We start from the raw sequence: 18,991 nt of genomic DNA on the forward strand, positions 1-18,991 counted from the left end.
GGTTAGGATCAATTTACTTATATCTTAGCCTTATATCGTTGTTACATAAACAGAATTCATTATAGGGAAAAATATTGTTCAGAATATTGGTAGCAAAGAAAACCTTTTAATAAATGATATTATTATATTATATTATTGCAAATTTTTTGAATTGTTAAAAATTAGAAAATAACAAACGATAATTTATTATTTCAATATTTCCGTGAGAAAGATCAAACCTAATCCCGCTTGCGCGTTTACCACCCTTCTAAATCTACATCTATACACCATTCAATTCGAAGCAGGCCCACGCAACATCCCAAACCCTCCACTCACGCTCAATAATAGTAGACAACTCTTGCACCGCGCACGCAACAAAACGCGACAAAACATTCTTTTTCTCTCCCGAACAACCACCACTCGACGGGGCAAAATACCCACTTAACCAAGGAATACTTTTACCAAGGGCGAAAGGAAGGCTACAATATCCACGCCGGTCCACCTTGCCTCGTCGAAGACGGTGCACAAAGACACGGGGAAGGGAGGTGGTGGGAAGAGGGTAGGGATGAATCGACTCACAATGAATACATGCGCACCTCTCGGATTTAAAATCTGCTCGCTCCAAATCGCGTTACGGGGCACGGTCGCGGGACAGCCACGCGGGGGGGCCGTGCGAAGGGATTAAACGGCATAGAGCGACAGTAGCCGTTTTCCACGCTGGACTTCTTTTTCTGGGTAACCGCAGATGCGACGCTTCAAAGTGTCGTTTCGCGATTCGGGGCTTGTTACGCGTGTAAACATCCTCGACGCAATGCGAAAGGGGTGAGTTTCCCTTCTCGTCGACGATATTCTTTCCTGCTGAATTTTTGATTTTATATATATTTTTAATTTTTGATATATGAAAATAGGAGATTGACGCACCGTGAAAGGATCTGATTGGTGAAAGGAAATCAATTTTTCTTCCTACCGTGATATTTGTCGTATAGTAATTCAAAATGATGGATCAGTTTAGGCAAGAGTATTCTAAAAATTTTCTTATTTCTCATATAGAGTAATTACGATTTGTAACGGTATATACTTTGATTTATAATTTCGTATTCAATTAGGATAATAATTGTACGTATAAGACAATATTTAGCTTTCAATCTTGGATGATCGATCTAACGTAACTTCATGATAATTTTTACGATTCTTTGAAATATTCGAATTTTAGCTTTTCTATTATTACGCAGAGACTTATTTCCAGAACGATGATAAATAAATAATACGTGCACTTTATTTCTGATCTACGCAACACTATTTTTTTTTTTTTTTTTTTTTTTTTTTGAGAAGGTTTAAATGTTACGTTTGGAGAGGCTTTTCGAAGCGGAATGGGTTTCCACCCTTGGCAAAGGAGAGGCTGCTACTCGATTTTAATCCTACGCGATCCCACGCGACATTCAACCTCCTCGCCACGCCATCGCATAAAACCATCCGCCTTTCTCTAATCTCGCCGATACTTCTCGACATTGATCCCGTAATAGAGGACGTGGTGGAAAGTGTTCGTTGTCGTCTCTCGTACGGTGGATCCACCCCCTCTTCCGAAAGGGAAGATGTGGGAAACTTGGCCCAGTGTTCGAATTTCGCCTCGAAGAATGCCAGGTATTACGTTCTGCCCGCGTCAGCTTATGGCCACAGGTACAGACATCTCCTCATCATCCATGACAATACTTTTCTTTCCGATTAATCTCGATGTATTTATATTCGAGTTACATATAAGTTTCGAGGTAGCATCTTTTAATTTAATTTAATATTTTAATGATAAGATTGTAACCGAAGTAAATTAAATAAAAGATCGTGACTATATTTGAATAATAAGCGATGAATAAGTATTTGATTATATTCGTTGTATCTTCTACATAATAACACAAGATAACATTAAAATTTATTAAAATTTGTCTTGAACAAAAGAAATCTTAAAGCTCTAACCATTGTAATATTTGAATAATAATTAACGAATAATTAACGAATTTGAACAAGTATTCGATTATATTCGTTGTATCTCATTTTTGATACACGAATTTCAAGTAAATTAAGTTTTTTAAGCTTGAATAAAAGGCCCTAATTTTAGTATTTGAATGTGTCCTTATATTTATATTTGATACACGAGTTTCGAACAGCATCTTTTAATTTAATTTAATATTTTAATGATAAGATTATAAAAAGAAGTAAATTAAATAAAAGATCCTGATTATATTTGAATGATAGCGATGAATAAGTATTTGATTATATTCGTTGTATCTTCTACATAATAACACAAGATAATAAATATTAAAATTTATCTTGAACAAAAGAAACCTTAAAGCTCTAATATTTGAATAATAATTAACGAATAATCGAATTAACGAATAATCACGAATAATTAACGAATAATCACGAATTTCAAATAAATTAAGTTTGCCTTGAATAAAAGGCCCTAATCCTAATATTTGAATGTTGTCCATATATTTATATTTGATACACGAGTTTCGAGTTTAGAATTTTTAATTTAATTTAATTTAATATTTTAATGATAAGATTGTAACCGAAGTAAATTAAATAAAAGATCCTGATTATATTTGAATGATAGCGATGAATAAGTATTTGATTATATTCGTTGTATTTTCTGTATAATAACACAAAATATTAAAATTTATCTTGAACAAAAGAAACCTTAAAGCTCTAACCATAATATTTGAATAATAATTAACGAATAATCACGAATTTCAAATAAATTAAGTTTGCCTTGAATAAAAGGCCCTAATCCTAATATTTGAATGTTGTCCGAATATATTTATATTTGATACACGAGTTTCGAGTAACATCTTCTAATCCAATATCTCTTTTAATGACAAGATTCTAAAACGGAGTAAATCGAATAAAAGATCGTAAAAATATCTTGGAATAATAACGCATAATCGCGATACGATCGATTTGCAATATTGCAATAAAAATTCTCGAAACTTCTTAGGCGCGAAATCCTATCATTTCCCTGTATTTCTCGAGCATGGTGGCAACGCCGTACCGTAGGCGTCCCAGGCTCCGAATATCCATGGCATCTGGTCGAAAGTGCGAGGGGGGCATTGTGCCTCGTGCATAGTTCGCATTTCCTCGCTACATTTTCGGACCTCGGCCCTGACCAGGAACATGATTAGTATACGCACACTTGACCTGGCCGACCTATTGTCAGCAGGGGGAGAAAGAGGGAGAGAGAGAGAGAGAGACAGAGGGAGAAACACCATTATAGCGATACCGAACCCGAACACCCTATTATTCGACACCCCAGAGTACACGATGTACCCGCGTTTGTTCATGCTTTATTAAAGTTCGTCTTCGCTCTGGATATACACGCGCGTGTATTACGTCTGTGACAAGATTTTTCCAGAGATTTAACCAATAATTTTAATTCTTGATTGATCTTTGATTAATATATATTCTGCGTCTTGAAATTTGGAATTTTATCGTTGGAAAAAAAAAGTTAGAAGACGTTTATTTCCTTGAGAATTCTAGTTTGTTGTAATTGTTTGTGTAATTGAATAATATATATATATATATATATATATTTTATTTCAATAAATTCAATCTTCCTTCTCTGATCCAATAAATCTTCAAATTATCCACATTCAGATTAGAATTTGTATTTAGATTATATAGATATTCGTTCGTCGTCTAATACCTTCAACTTTTCTTATAATATTTTCTTACAATCGAAGAAAGATTCGTTTCAATTCGACACGCTGCCCTTCACGCGCAACAGATATTTCGTTCGTATCGATCGAAAAAAGTCTTTTAAAAAACGCGCATCACTCCAACTTCTTCAAAATTCTTTCCACGATTTAGTTGTTAATCGTCCGTTACTACGCCGATTCAACCAGAACCGATCCAGAAGCGGCGTCCATCATCCAGAAAATGGCGAAGGAGGGAGCGACAGAGAGAGAGAGAGAGAGAGAGAGAGGGAGAGAGTGAGAGGAGGGATAAGGACGGAATAAGAGAGAGGAATGGTGCGATGATAGACGGCCGGCAAAGACAAACGAGAGAGATGGGTGGCGCGTTATCGGATAATTTTCGTGGATTCCTGCGGTAAACTGGCGAGATGATGGATCGACTTGCAGAGTGGTGGAAGATCGGTAATGTGTGAAATTTTTGAAAGGCATGCTAAGCGCGATCTCGCGCTCGACCGTGCGTGCACCACGTTAGGTACACACGTTGCTCCAACAATTTATGATCTTCCATCCCCTTCTCTCTCTCTCTCTCTCTCTCTCTATGCATATTCCTTTACCTCCCTGCATAATTCGATTCTTCGAATTTTCTTGCTTCTTCCACTCCCCCGTGTAACAGATCTTTTTCTTTATTTTTTTTTTTTTTCTTATTACAATCGATTGATATTTAATCGATCAGTTGACTGTTTATAAAGTTTCTAAAGTAATAACAAAACTTGATACACGATTATATATTAACGAGATAAATAAGTTTAAGTAGCTTTGATCAAGAACAATTTAAGTGAATGTTTGTAGTTTAAAATTCGAATGGAATAATTAGAATCGATATATATTTAATTTAATTAAATTAAATTATGGTATATTAAAATTTAAATGGTAAACGCTGTGAACGTTATTTATTGAAAATTATGTATTCTCGAACAGCGCGATAATTCTTCACTTCTCCCTCTTGCATTTACATTTGAAAATTGAATTTTGAAATTCTCAAGCCAATATTTCGCAATTACACCGATCTTTCGCTTAAACCTACCCCTTTCTTGCTCGTCCTTCCCTCCCCCCCTCTCTCTCTCCTGCCAGCGAATCTATCCCATCTTCCATGGGATAGCGGCAACTCTCTCGAAATCGCGTCAGCATTTAGCCAGCAGTATATTAGGCGAAATACAAGCGGGTATCCTCTCACGGGCCATTACTGTTACCTTTGATCATCGCATGACCGGAGAGTGGTTAACGCTGCGTCATCAGAGCATGAATTTCTCTCTATCTGCCCGGTATAATTTACAATCCGTGCTGCAAACCGTCCGAAACCTCCTCCTTCCATCCTCCTTCCACCTTGACTCTACGAAATCATCCTGTCCTTCCGTCGTTATCGGTATCGCGCGCTTTCATTTTTCAAACACTTCCTCCCTCTCTCTCTCTCTATCTCTCTCTTTCTCTATCTCTCTGAAAGAGAACTCTCGTATTTATTCGCGAGTCATAAAGTTGTAAATAATTATTAAGATTGGAAAAAAAGAAAGAGAAGGAAAATTATCAAGATCGTTCGTCCTAAAAGAATGTAAAGTAAGATATATCCGAAAAGAATTGGAAAATCGAGGATATTATATTTTTCAGATCTTGCCTTCGAGAATTGCTCGTTTTATCGCTACAATATGATTACACCAAAATTATTATGCGCGATTAACCAATATCTTCCAACATCTTTTACTTGTATCGCTTCGTTAAGCTCGATCGTCCATTAACACATAACTTAATAAAAAGAATCCTTTCTTCCAACTTGACTTGACGTCTAGTTGAAGAGATATATTTTTTCCACGACTCTTCAAAAAGAAAAAAAAAAAGAAAAAGAAAATCGGGGGATCCAACGCTGACTTATTGGAGCGCCAATGTCTCCAGATAGGAACAAGCGTTTTATAGGAGTGTGTTTCGTGGCAGCCGCCTGTTGCATGCTGGCGTACACTGACGTCATTTCCACCACCGGCCGCTGCACGCCCGTAGTGGGGTTGAAACTGACTGAGTCAGGGGCGTTGATGGTGGTGGGGGGAGGGGAGGGGGGCGAAAAGGGGAATGTAACGCTCCGGAGGGCGTGCTTGACAAAGGCGTGGTTACCGTGTCCCCACCCAACAATAAACAACCAACTCTGACGTTAATTTGTTTGTTTTATCCCTCTCTGCCCGCTCTTTCCCTCCCCTCTCCCTTCCTTCTCGCGCTCTCTGCGCGCCGTGGCGCCCTGCCTTGTGCCTTTCACCTGTCCTCCTCCTCCTCCTCCTCCTCCTCTTCCCACAGCGCTAAGCACCGCGCGCTGAGTAAAAATTTATCAAAACGCTCGTGAAATTGTGTTAACTCGACAGAGTTGCTGGAGACAGAGTTGCAGTTGGAGGAGGAGAAGTTGTAATCGGTTGTAATTGGAACGTTTTGAATGGAGGAAGCAGGTCATCGGGGGAGGGGTTGGGAGGGGATCGATGGATTTTGAGGATTTTGGATTGGGCCAAGTGGTAAGGAGAATCGAGTATTTTAATTTTTAGCTTAATTGTGCTGGTACTTGGAATTTCGTTAAGGGGATGGATCAAAAGATGGATCGCTTTTTGAATTAATTGGTAACCGAGTGGAAAGTTTTTTAAGCGAGTTAATAAAATTCATCGTACGCTCCTTTCATATATTCTAGTAGGAAAGAAATACACGGATTGATTTTCAGACTCGTGAAATTTTATTTTATTTACTTCAAGTACTTGCCAAAAAGTTGTTGAAGAATTATTAATCCATCCATCGTTAAGAATTTTCTTTTTCTTGCGTGGATACTTTTGGAATCTTTTGGAAACTCAAGAAACTCGGTTAACATAGTTCAAGTTATGGAAGTTTTCAAATACTCTGGATATATCGTAAATTTGAAATTCTCTCGAAGAGTCATTTTTTCGGAAAATGGACACTTGACGTCGAGAGGGAAAGTTACTTTTGAACAGTCACTTTTCACTTACTACAAAAATGTATTCTCCAAATGTTTTCCCCTCTTCTATACGTACTCGAAAAAAGAGAGAGAGAGAGAGAGAGAAATTAAAAGGTTTAATATTTATTGTTGAATACGTTGAAAAGAGATTTGTTGAAGAAAAAAACACTTACATAATCTCTTATCGACTTTTCGATACTATACAATATCAAACATACAATATCAAGCATAGAAAATATTTTTGTCAATTTACAATTCATCAATGCGTAATTAACCTCGTTATCGAGATACGCACCTATACATATATTTGCACTCGATCACATTTCCAAATATTTTACCGAATAATAATTCTATTCGTCGCGCATGGATAATCATTACATATACAAAATATTCGGGTCGTTCTTCATTTAAAATCTAAATCTTGCGTAAAACTCGAAACTCTTCTCTCTTATCTCGTGCTAAAAAGAAAGAAAGAAAAAGAGGAAAAAAGCAAGAGGAAAAGGAAGGAAGGTGTGACTAATCCGCGTCCAACGTCGAAATATTATCCTACGGTGATGCAGATCCACCCTAGATATGAAATTCGTTAGAATCGATCTTAGCCGAGCGGCGGAGGGATGCTCGGAAACGGGGAACGACTTGACCTTGGCTGGATTCACGCGTAGCTGAGCTAACGCAAAATCGAAACGCGTTACTTCCACAGCGTGGATCTCCTAAAGCTGGCTTCACATCGTGACTTGCAGCCTCCTTACAGCCTCCGCCGGCCTACGCGAATATCGAAGGCAAGCCTCTTAAAAACTTAAAACTCGCACCCGATATTTCCTCACATTTTCTGCTGCTTTCCGATTTTTTTTTTTTTTTTCGTTCCTTCCAAATTTTTTTCGGCTATAAATCGTCTGCGAGGTTTTGGATTTGTACTCGTCGAAATGAGGACGGAACGATTTCGATCGAGTATATATTTTTTATTGCAAGACAAAGGATAGGAAAATAAGGAGAATAATTTTGGAATGGATTGAAAACAATTTTTTTATCGCTCGAGTGTACGATGTTATACAATTTTATCGTGTGATATTGACTATTAGGAAAATATTTCAGAGATAAAAGTCACCTAGTTACACAGGTGTATTATTAAGGAAAGAATCCGAAGTCAAAAAGTTGAACGGTTCTTATCTAAATTAAAAACCTTGCTTCGAACTCGATACGAGTTTACGATCGATATTTAAAATTGGATAATCGCAAAAGATATATTTTTACATCTTAGAAATTATTTCTGTTTCTATTAAAAGTTATATTACCAAGAAAAAAAATTACTCGCTTGAAGAGGAAAAAGAGAAGAGAAAAAAAAAAGCCTCATCGATCTCGTCCTTCACGAGTCACTTGATTTTATTTGATCTAATTTGCGCGCAAGCGACGGAACAGTTGGTCATTGCTCCACTAATGATTCTGTTAAAATACACACGACGTAACGTAAAAGCTGCTTCTATCCCATTAAAAAAATAAAAATATTTTCTTATCAAAAACTCTATTAAATTGTAACAATCTTAATAAATTATCATTTGTCAATTTGTAAATACAAAATAAACGAATTTCGTAAATTTCATTATAGATGTTTCTTCCAATTTTTTCTTCTCTTTTCTCTTTTCAATTACGTTTTCATTTTCATCGAATGCAAGATTAAATTGCTTACAAATCCTTAATAAATAAGTTTACCCTCAAATACAACCGGGGACAGTTTGTGTGGAAAACAGAGACGAGAAGAATCTTCGAGGCTTGCGTATTCGAGACGTCGAACAGAAGAAGAAGAATCCATTTCTAACGCTTTATACGCGAGGTGTTTCGTGTGAAACGAGCTTGTTTCTTAGCAAAAGGGAGGATCTAAACGCGCGCGCCACTGACAGGGGTTGATGCAGTTATTCCTTTCCCCACCGGGCCACCCCTCGTCGCGAAGCGGCTCGCGGGGTAGGCTGTGTGGGAGCTTGTGACAGAAGAAGAGAGGGTGACTCACCCCCTGCGTGCGCTGCGTACTTTCAAGTGCATAGCACCCACAACCGAGCCACGCGTGACTAGACACCGTTTTCAAGCAAAGGGGGCCACTGGAAATTAGATTTTAATACGTTCACGGTGCCTTCCTTTGCGGAACTCCAAGGTGAGATAATGAGACTGGTGTAAACGTGGTGCTCGTGACGACGAATTTGAGACATTTGAGGGGAGATCGGGTTTCAAGATTATTATATTTATGTAACGAACGACGATAGAATAAATCAACCAAGAATTGGAATTGAATTGAAGAAAATGATGCGATAATAATGATGATCGGCGGAAACGTGTTTGCTCATTAATCGATTAATATTCGAATTTGTATTTTAAGTTTCTTTCCTCCACTACTTGTTTGTCTCTTTAGTTAAGAATTAATAAGAATTTTAAAGAAGTGACAAGGTGGAATTTCAGTAGTAAACCTACAAGAGAAATCGCATTCTGACTCTCGAATTCTGCGCTCCGTACGATCCATCTATTTCACAAATATCGAATAATCCAATATATCGATATATCGAAGCGAAATCCAACTTTCGAATCGCAAAATAATGTATATTCTCCGAGGAAAAAGACGAAGCCAAAGAGGCAAAGAGAAGGGTTTCAAGAGAAGCGAGCGAAAAAAGAAAAATGCGACGGAAAAAAGTAACGATCTCGGCCCATGAAAGTAATTCGAAGGCGGACACCGAGGCGTGCAAGCAGGCAGTCGGTCTCCATCTGGCGCGAACTTATCGCACGTACCCCTTTTCGCCGGGCTGCGTGATTCGAGGTTGAGCGCATGCGCTCGGCTACAACACGCGCCCTCCGATGAGCCTTCCGCACGGTTGAGCATTTCCACCATTCAGAATCGATGATGTCACGAAGCGGAGCCAGCATCCCCACCGTTCCATACAGAGGAGGGTGGTGGTGGCAACGTTGCCCTCCGCCCATTGGTCCAACGTACTCGACGTACCAACACGAATCGCCGGGTCGCGAGCACGACCCAACGAGAGTCCGCAAGTCGTTGCGTGCCAGTCCGTGCGTGTGCTTTACCTAATAATATTTCCACGGCCAGCAGTGCCCGCTAGTGCTCACCGCCGCTTCTCTCTCGTCTTTTCCCGGCTTCTTGGTCTCTCGCCCTTTCTCGTTCGCTCTTCATCTCTCTCTCTCTCTCTCTCTTTCTCTCTTTCTCTCTCTCTCTGTCTCATTTTCTATCTGTCTGTCTTTCTCTCTCTCTCTCTCTCTATCTCTCGCTTTCGTTTTATCCCGCTCTGTCGCTACTGTCTTTGTCTCGCTCACGACCGTTCTATAACCCCCGTGTGTGGAGGTTCGCACGGGGGTCTCTTCACAGAGAGAGAGCCAAGAAAGCAGAAGAATCACGCTGCAGAGCAGCACGTGTGCTGCGCTCGTACGGATCGTACGAGCCACCCCCGTATATTACATATTTCTGCGTGCACGTTCAGAGATCCAGGTTCCAGGTTGGATTTTGGTCGCGAACGATCAATTCCTCGCGATATATCGAAAAGGAGAGAGCACGGTCTCGATAATCGATATATATATATCTCGATTCGATATTCTTCGTCTTGGATCGAATCGATTCGATCTGTGGAGAAAAGTGCATATGGGGAACGCGATCTATTTGGAATCATCAACGATCGATAAATACGCGTAATATTCGGAAATAAGCTGAATATCGATCTCGCCGGTTAGAGAGATCGATCGATCGATCTTCGTACTATCTCGGTTTGTTTCGATTTGATCCGGTGTTGTTCGTTGAGAGGAAAAGTTGCGTGCGGGATTTTGTAACAGTGTTTGGGACACGTGAGAGTGGACTGTAGCAGTCTGAACATCACGCCGTCACGTGCTTTCGTGAAAATTGTACCAAAGTGCACCATCGTGTGACGATACCACGTTGCCTATTCCGGATTCATCGTGCTACTCTCTGAGAACGGTGATTGGGAGGACAGCGTCGGCCGACGGCAGCTTTTGGTACGTAATCACGTGACTTTGTTATTATTGAATTTATGTATTATTTAACAATTTTCCTGCGATTCTACGCGAAAAGATTGATTGATATTTACGTAATGTGTATTGATACAGTAAAAAGTTCGTTGGTAAAGGTCTTTTAAAAATCGAACGTGAAGTTCGATGATTAGGTTAGGTTTTATCATTTATGAATAATCGAGAATTTCGTAGAGTTCGTTGTATCATGTTCGTTGTTAATTATGTAATTTTTGCTTAAATTTTTTCGTTGGATTATCTTTTTGCGATTTGAGAAAGATGTTTTATAAATAATCTAATTTGGAACTTTTAAAAATACGAAGTATACGAAGAACGAACGTACGAAAAGTGTATCGATTATTTCAATGATACGTATTTTTTAATATTACTTCACTATTAGAGATCTAAGAAAAATATTAAAATATTTATCGATAAATTGCAATGTTTTTCACATCATATAATACTTTAATTGAACATTGAGAAAATCGAAAAAATTGACATCGAAATTTTTTGCGATTTTATTAGAGAAATACAAACAAACAAAATTTACATTAAAATCAGGATTCTCTTATGTTCATATTCAATAATCAGTTATCATAGAAAATTATTTGATTCAGATCATTAATGTTGAATCGAGAAATTATTAATTGATCGAGCAATAAAAACCCGAGTTAATTGCTTTATTACTCTTGAGAAGTAGGTATTAATTCAGTTGATTGAATTTTCAACCTTATTCAAAAGTAACTAATGAGAGGAAATCTTCTTCTACTTAGGTTAACACGATTTTGCAATAATTTACTTTTGAAACAGATTATTGATTCTCGATATAAAATACTTTTTTTTTTAAATAATAAAAATAAATATTTCTTCAATTAGAATATATATATATATATATATTTTTTGACGATTAAATATTCTACGTATAAAAAATCATATCTTTAAAAATATATCATTAATTAATTCATGCGAAACAGCTTCGTTGCTAAACGATTTTCTCTCTCTCTCTCTCTCTCTCGTTATATCACTCTTCAATAATATTACGATATCAAAACAATATTCGATACGTTTAAAATAATTAAAAATCCACACGATCCGATTTTTTTTTCACAAACAAAAATTCAATCGTTGAAACGACGTTTAATTCAATGTAGTATACAAATCCATTCCCTAACACGTTAATCCGAATCCGGTATTATGCGAAAAGAAAAACCGTCTCTTCTTTCCAGATTATCCATTTTATCATTCGTTTTCATCGTTTAAACGATGTCTCTCGTTCGCATCAAAAGCGGCATGTTCTCCTGCGTAATCGGTTTTCGAGAAACGTGACTCTCTCTCTCTCTCTCTCTCTCTCTCTCTCTCTCTTTCTCTCTGTCTCTCTCTCTGGTGTAACACGCGTTTCCGCTAAATACTCACCCCTTGGCGCGTCGCCGAAAGGAGGAAGCAACCCTCGCGCTTGTCTTGCCGCTTAATAGTCAGTATCAGCGGTGAACGCGAGTACGCGGTGCGTGTGCGAGGATGCAGATTGCATACACGTAGCGTATAATACAGCTTAAGGCACAATACGCCCTCTATGGGCGCGCTATATCAGGGATAAATGTGATTGAACGGTACGTTGGGCCCTGCTGTCTCTGTTCCGTGTTTCTCCCGCTTTTCAACGAAGCGCGCATCCCTTTCCCAGTGGTTCCACTCCAGGCTGGGTGAGATTTTTCTCTTTTGTTTAATCCGACGAAAAAAAATTGTTTAAAAATCTACTAAAATCTACTAAAAGGTATATTAATAATTAATGGACATTTAATAAGATGGATGCAGATCTTTCGTTTAATCTGTCGAAAAAATTGTTTAAAAGTCCGTATACGAATATTTAACGGATGAGATTTTCTTAGTCTGAGAAATTAATATTTGTGAATTTAACATTTAACTTCTTGGCTTGTAACGATGTCTCTGTTTATTATGCTTAATTGGAGATTATCATTATTATCAATTTTGAAAGCTAAAAAAATTTTTAATATCCTCTTTGCAAATTTTATTTTAACAAAGTTTTATTACGTAATCAATTCAGTAGGTATTTCTTTATCAAATACGCTTTTCTTTATCAAATACGTTAATAATAAAAAATATTTCCCATTTATAATGAAAGAGAAATTTCTCCCTTTTCGAATAAAAATAATTTATCCCGTGACAAATCCTTTCCTAGTTTCTCGACATTACATCTAGTTATACACCCGGAATATCTGTCTGCCTGGCATATCCCCGGTTTCCCCGTTTCTCTTTCATCGCATCGCTGGCACACTATTATGGTGTAATTAGGCAATAGACTACACGACTCGGCCGTGTAAAGCTCGTGAAGCGAAACGGGCTCCCGTATATTCCGCGGTGAATGCCTCGAATGTACAAGTGTTGGACACCCCGCGGTGACATTCGACGCACACATTGTGCGATCTCTGCCTCTTTCCCCGAGTCGAGGGTTCGTTGTTCGCTCGCGCAGCCTTTCCTGCCTGCGGCCCGCTCCGTTTCGACGCTTAAAAATTGTTTTCCACGCCCGTCCTTACGAGGCCTCTTAGTCGGAGATCGATCGCGTAGATGGAGAGCCGATCGAGCTCAGTCTCGAAAACTGGATTCTACGACCCCTTATACCCCATCTGTCCCGAACAATCGGATTGGATTCGGTTGCCGCGGCAAAGAATCGGCAAATTGGCGTAAGTAGTTTGGTAATTTGATCAGATGTGATCACGATTGATTCAATTAGGGTAATAATTCAGGAAATAATTTCAAGGAAGTAATTTCAAATTGTGCACATTACAAAGTACGTTGAATAAAAATATATTTGTGAAAATTATTATGTTAATTGTTTCGTGTCGGGTTTCTTCGAACAGGATTAAATTAAATGGAAACAGAATTTGGGTGAAATTTTACGAAGATAATGCAGATGACGAAACGTATAATTCGTCATCAAACACGATTCGTAGGCGAAAACGTTGTAAAAACATATGTAAGTAGAGATTTTCCTCCTGGAAGAGCGGAATTGCATTAAAGCAAATCGTTTTACACGCCTCGAGTGGCTTCCATAAGATCTATAATCGTTTAACGGCCAGTTAACTATACATATTATTAACGTGTCGTTAAGCAGCTGTGGATATCGTGTAAATGATATACATATGTATGTGCATTAACGTTGATCAATGGACCGTTCTACCGATTTATTTTATATATAAAAACTGCCATCACAGGAAAATAAATTATCCTAAATTCGTTAAATTTTTCCTACTTATCCTCACTTATTCTTATCTTCTTTCTTACACGACGAGACTTTACACACAAGTGAAGTATGAAATGTGAAAAATTTTGCTTTAAAACTCCTTCCCTTTTCTCTAAATTTCTATCGTTCTCGCGTATATAATTTATCGTAAAAGTAGGACAAACGAAGAAGGATAATAATTTATCCTAATTTAATCTTTTAAAGTTCCGTTGTTGATAAAATAATTTTACACGTACGAAATATCCCCTAGGAACGTTATTTCTCTTTCCTTAATAAATGAATTTCCTTAATAAATGGAATAAATGATAAAATTTTGAAATAAAAGTATTGCGGGGCAAATTGCAAGGGGAAAGAAATTTAACAAAATTAAACAAATCACGGATACAGAGTTTCTCTACGAGATAATGGAAAACAGATTCGTCGATATCTGTGGAAGAGACATTTTTCTTTTTTTTTTTTTGAAAAAAAATTCACACACCTGCCGTATCTCTCACGCGAAATAGTCCGAAATAGCTTTTAAACCGCGATATTAAAAAAACAAAGGAGGAGCGAGGATATATAATCGCGTTAAATTCGGATAAATTCACAATTTCGCCACCCTTCCCCGCCGCTAGTATTATTAATTAATGCGCGTAAGCGGGACAGAATGGCGGCAGGAAGTCAGAGCGCGTAGCGAGCAGTTAATTCCTGCGGGTGTATTACACGGGGGTGGATTCGAGAGTGGTGCGTGGAGCGGCGCTGGTTTGCCGGTGGTGATGCTGCACGCCATTAACAGCGTTTCGCCGGAAATGTAAAGCATAATGGGCCGCCGCCGCTAGCTTTCGCGGATACGAGACCTGTTACGAGATCCGCCCGTATGCGACACCGACCCCCGTTGTTTCTCTCGTTGTTTCAAAAAGTCGAGGCCCTCCTCCTCCAAGATTTTCGAATTTTTCCAATTTGTTTCTTTTCAAATTTTTTTCTCCTCGAAATATGTATTCGACAGCTTACAGTTACTCGATGAAATTATTGTGGATTACGCTGTTGTTATTGGTTGTGAAATTTCTCGTTGTTTCAAGAAGTCGAGGCTCTTTTTCTCCAAGATTTTCGAATTTTTCCAATTTGTTTCTTTTCAAATTTTTTTCTCCTCGAAATATGTATTCGACAGCTTACAGTTACTCGATAAAATTATTATGTGGACAATTATTATTATTAGTTGTGAAATCTCTCGTTGTTTCAAAAAGTCGAGATCCTCCTCCTCCAAGATTTTTGAATTTTTTCAATCCTTTTCTTTTCAATTTTTTTCTCCTCGAAATATATATTATGATAGCTTACAATTACTCGATTGAATTATTGTGGACAATTATTATTATTGGTTGTGAAATCTCTCGTTGTTTCAAAAAGTCGAGGCCCTCCTCCTCCAAGATTTTTGAATTTTTCCAATTTGTTTCTTTTCAAATTTTTTTCTCCTCGAAATATGTATTCGACAGCTTACAATTACTCGATAAAATTATTGTGGATTACGCTATTATTATTGGTTGTGAAATCTCTCGTTTTTTCAAGAAGTCGAGATCCTCCTCCTCCAAGATTTTTGAATTTTTTCAATCCTTTTCTTTTCAATTTTTTTCTCCTCGAAATATATATTATGATAGCTTACAATTACTCGATTGAATTATTGTGGACAATTATTATTATTGGTTGTGAAATCTCTCGTTGTTTCAAAAAGTCCTCCTCCTCCAAGATTTTCGAATTTTTCCAACCCTTTTCTTTTCGATTTTTTTCTCCTCGAAATATGTATTGGATAGCTTACAGTTACTCGATAAAATTATTGTGGATTATTATTGGTTATGAAATCTCTCGTTGTTTCAAAAAGTCGAGGCCCTCCTTCCAATCCGTTCTTTTTCAAATTTTTTTCTCCTCGAAATATGTATTCGACAGCTTACAATTACTCGATGAAATTATTGTGGACGATTACGCTATTGTTATTGCTTGTGAAAGTAATATAATTTATTTTAATTAGATATGGATGTAATAGTAATAATAATGTGTGTTGATAGTAGGATATCGAGACACGTAATGGAATGATTCGATTTGCGTGCGAAAGTAATAAGAGCAACATCTGTTAACAGATATAGAATAAATTGGTGCAATGCAAATCGAGGAATCGTAGTAGAGTGAGAATCGGAGGTCGGTAAATCGACAGACTTGGTGTCTTGTAAACAGAAGCACGATCTTGTTTGCGCTCAGTTGCGCATAATCCGAGGTAATCCTCTTGCGAATACCTTTCTCCTCTTTATCTCTCTTATTCTTCCCTTTTTTTTTTATTATAATCACAAAAATATCCTATTACAATCGATATCTATTATATACGAAACAGTGTACAAATATATTTATAATTTTATTCGATAACTCGGTTCAAAGAAAATACAATTCTAAACCCATCCTCCTCCTCCTTTGACGATTATCTTATTTATTTATCCATTCGACTACTCTATATTTTTTTTTCCCCCTTTTCTTTTTACTCTTTTTTCTTTTTTTTTTGCGAAATAAAACTACTTCATCTCTCTTTCCTCTTTCTATCCATGAATCTTTCGATCCATAGAATCATCGTCTGTTCGACGACTGCCGTTATTCACGTGACACAAGCGGCGGTTTAAAATCGTCAATTCACCTTGTAGCGGCCGCGATCGTTTCGAATAAAGGCCGCCATCGTCGGCGACGATGAACCGTGTTTCGCGTTTCATTTTTTTTTTTTTTTTTTTTTTTTTTTTTTTTTCACGCAACCCCGCCCCATTGAGACGCGAGACCACCCTCTGTCGCCCGTGTGCTCCGACAGCTCCGCTGAAAAATAACGATTTCAGGATTTATTGCGTCCTAATTAGTTCATTACTTCTCCCCCTCCTTTCCCTTCCTCCTCCTCCCCCCTCCCGTCTTTTCATCTCGTCGCGGCTCACAAAGCAACGCGTGTGCACGACAGACACTTTGCGCGTTTTCTTTTTTCTTTTTTTTTTCTTTTCTTCTTCTTCTTCTTTTTTTTTTTTTTTTTATTAACTTTACCTTTATCGCGGATTACATCCCCCTCCGCCCCTTTGAACGAAAACGAATCATTGTTCGCTCGACGAAGATTCTTCTCCTTTCGCCTCGTTCCCTCTTCTCGTTTCATTTATTCTCCAAAAGACACTTTGAACCGTATTATTCCATAAATCTCCATCCCCGAATTCTATCTCGTCCGAATGGAAAAATTTAAATTAAAAATTCGAAATGCTGATTAATATATTTTTGATAAAAAAATATATATTTTTTCTTCAGTATTTTCTTCAGAAGAATTAACAAATATTAATCAATAAAAGATTCTTTGAACCTTTCAAATTCTTCGAATGAAAAAATTTAAATTAAAAGTTCGAAATTGATTAATATATTTTTGGTAAAAATATATATATATATTTTCTTCAGTATTNCCAAAAGACACTTTGAACCGTATTATTCCATAAATCTCCATCCCCGAATTCTATCTCGTCGGAATGGAAATTTAAATTAAAAATTCGAAATGACTAATATATTTTTGATAAAAAATATATATTTTTTCTTCAGTATTTTCTTCAGAAGAATTAACAAATATTAATCAATAAAAGATTCTTTGAACCTTTCAAATTCTTCGAATGAAAAAGTTTAAATTAAAAATTCGAAATTGATTAATATATTTTTGGTAAAAATATATATATATATTTTCTTCAGTATTTTTTTCAGAAGAATTAACAAATATTAACCAATAAAAGATTCTTTGAACCTTTCAAATTCTTCGAATGAAAAAATTTAAATTAAAAATTCGAAATGGATTAATATATTTTTGGTAAAAATATATATATATATTTTCTTCAGTATTTTTTTCAGAAGAATTAACAAATATTAACCAATAAAAGATTCTTTGAACCTTTCAAATTCTTCGAATGAAAAAATTTAAATTAAAAATTCGAAATGCTGACTAATATATTTTTGATAAAAAAATATATATTTTTTCTTCAGTATTTTCTTTAGAAGAATTAACAAATGTCGACCAATAAAAAATCCTTCGAACCTTTCAAATTCTTCATCTGAATGAAAAAATTTAAATTAAAAATTCGAAATGCTGACTAATATATTTTTGAAAAAAAAATATATATTTTTTCTTCAGTATTTTCTTCAGAAGAATTAACAAATATTAACCAATAAAAGATTCTTTGAACCTTTCAAATTCTTCGAATGAAAAAATTTAAATTAAAAATTCGAAATTGATTAATATATTTTTGGTAAAAATATATATATATATTTTCTTCAGTATTTTTTTCAGAAGAATTAACAAATGTCGATAAAAGATTCTTTGAATCTTTCAAATTCTTCGTACGAATGAAAAAATTTAAATTAAAAATTCGAAATGCAGACTATGAATATATTTAGTTATAAAACAATATTGAGTAACGTATATCGTATTTGTACTATACAAATAATTGATAGCTCTAACAATAACAAGAATCGAATTTAAGGGATTAATTACAAAACAATTAAACTTGCATAATCCTTGAAAATAATAATCCTCACTGTATCACCAACATATTATAACATTTACTTATATTCCTCACCCTTCCGAAAGTATATATCGACACAAATAGCGCGACAATCAACAATCCCCTTATAATAATACTCGACAAGTATCTCTCCTCTATTCGAAATCCCACGAGACCTCGTCGAGTGAGGAGGGGGGGTGCGAACCTCCCCTCTTCACCCGCCTCCTTCGCGACAGATCAAGAAGAGGAAAGAAGCACACACAGCCTTCCTCTCCTCCTATCCTTCCTCGATTCTCGTTCGTTCGCTAATTATCTCTATCCCCCTCCCTCTCCTCTTTTCTTTTCTTTCTTTTTTTTAAATCCACGCTGACAAGTCTCCGCACGCTGCACCTAGCCATCAACGGGGAGGCGAGGAGGGTAATTACGAGCACTCGACGCGACGTCCTCGTGTGACGTTGCGAAAATAAGGGAATATATTTATATATACATAGATACACACGAGTATGAATATATATATATATATACATGTGTCTAAATTTAAAAAAAAAAAAAA

At 36.7% G+C, this 18,991-nt stretch overlaps 1 protein-coding gene and 1 pseudogene across 1 annotated transcript in view; both read left to right on the plus strand.

Annotated features, from left to right (window-relative positions):
- Positions 1-1,291: 1,291 nt before the first annotated feature.
- Positions 1,292-1,759, plus strand: LOC122714325 (annotated as a pseudogene).
- Positions 1,760-10,050: 8,291 nt separating this feature from the next.
- The window catches only part of LOC122715102 (paired box protein Pax-6-like), a 115,582-nt gene continuing 106,641 nt past the window's right edge, over positions 10,051-18,991 (plus strand). The window contains exon 1 of the mRNA XM_043937031.1: positions 10,051-10,650. The gene's annotated coding sequence lies outside the window, so the exon portion shown is untranslated. The remainder of the gene's footprint in view (positions 10,651-18,991) is intronic.

This window comes from Apis laboriosa, unplaced genomic scaffold, assembly GCF_014066325.1.
Source record: "Apis laboriosa isolate Shangri-la unplaced genomic scaffold, ASM1406632v1 scaffold112_cov148, whole genome shotgun sequence".
NCBI lineage: Eukaryota > Metazoa > Arthropoda > Insecta > Hymenoptera > Apidae > Apis > Apis laboriosa.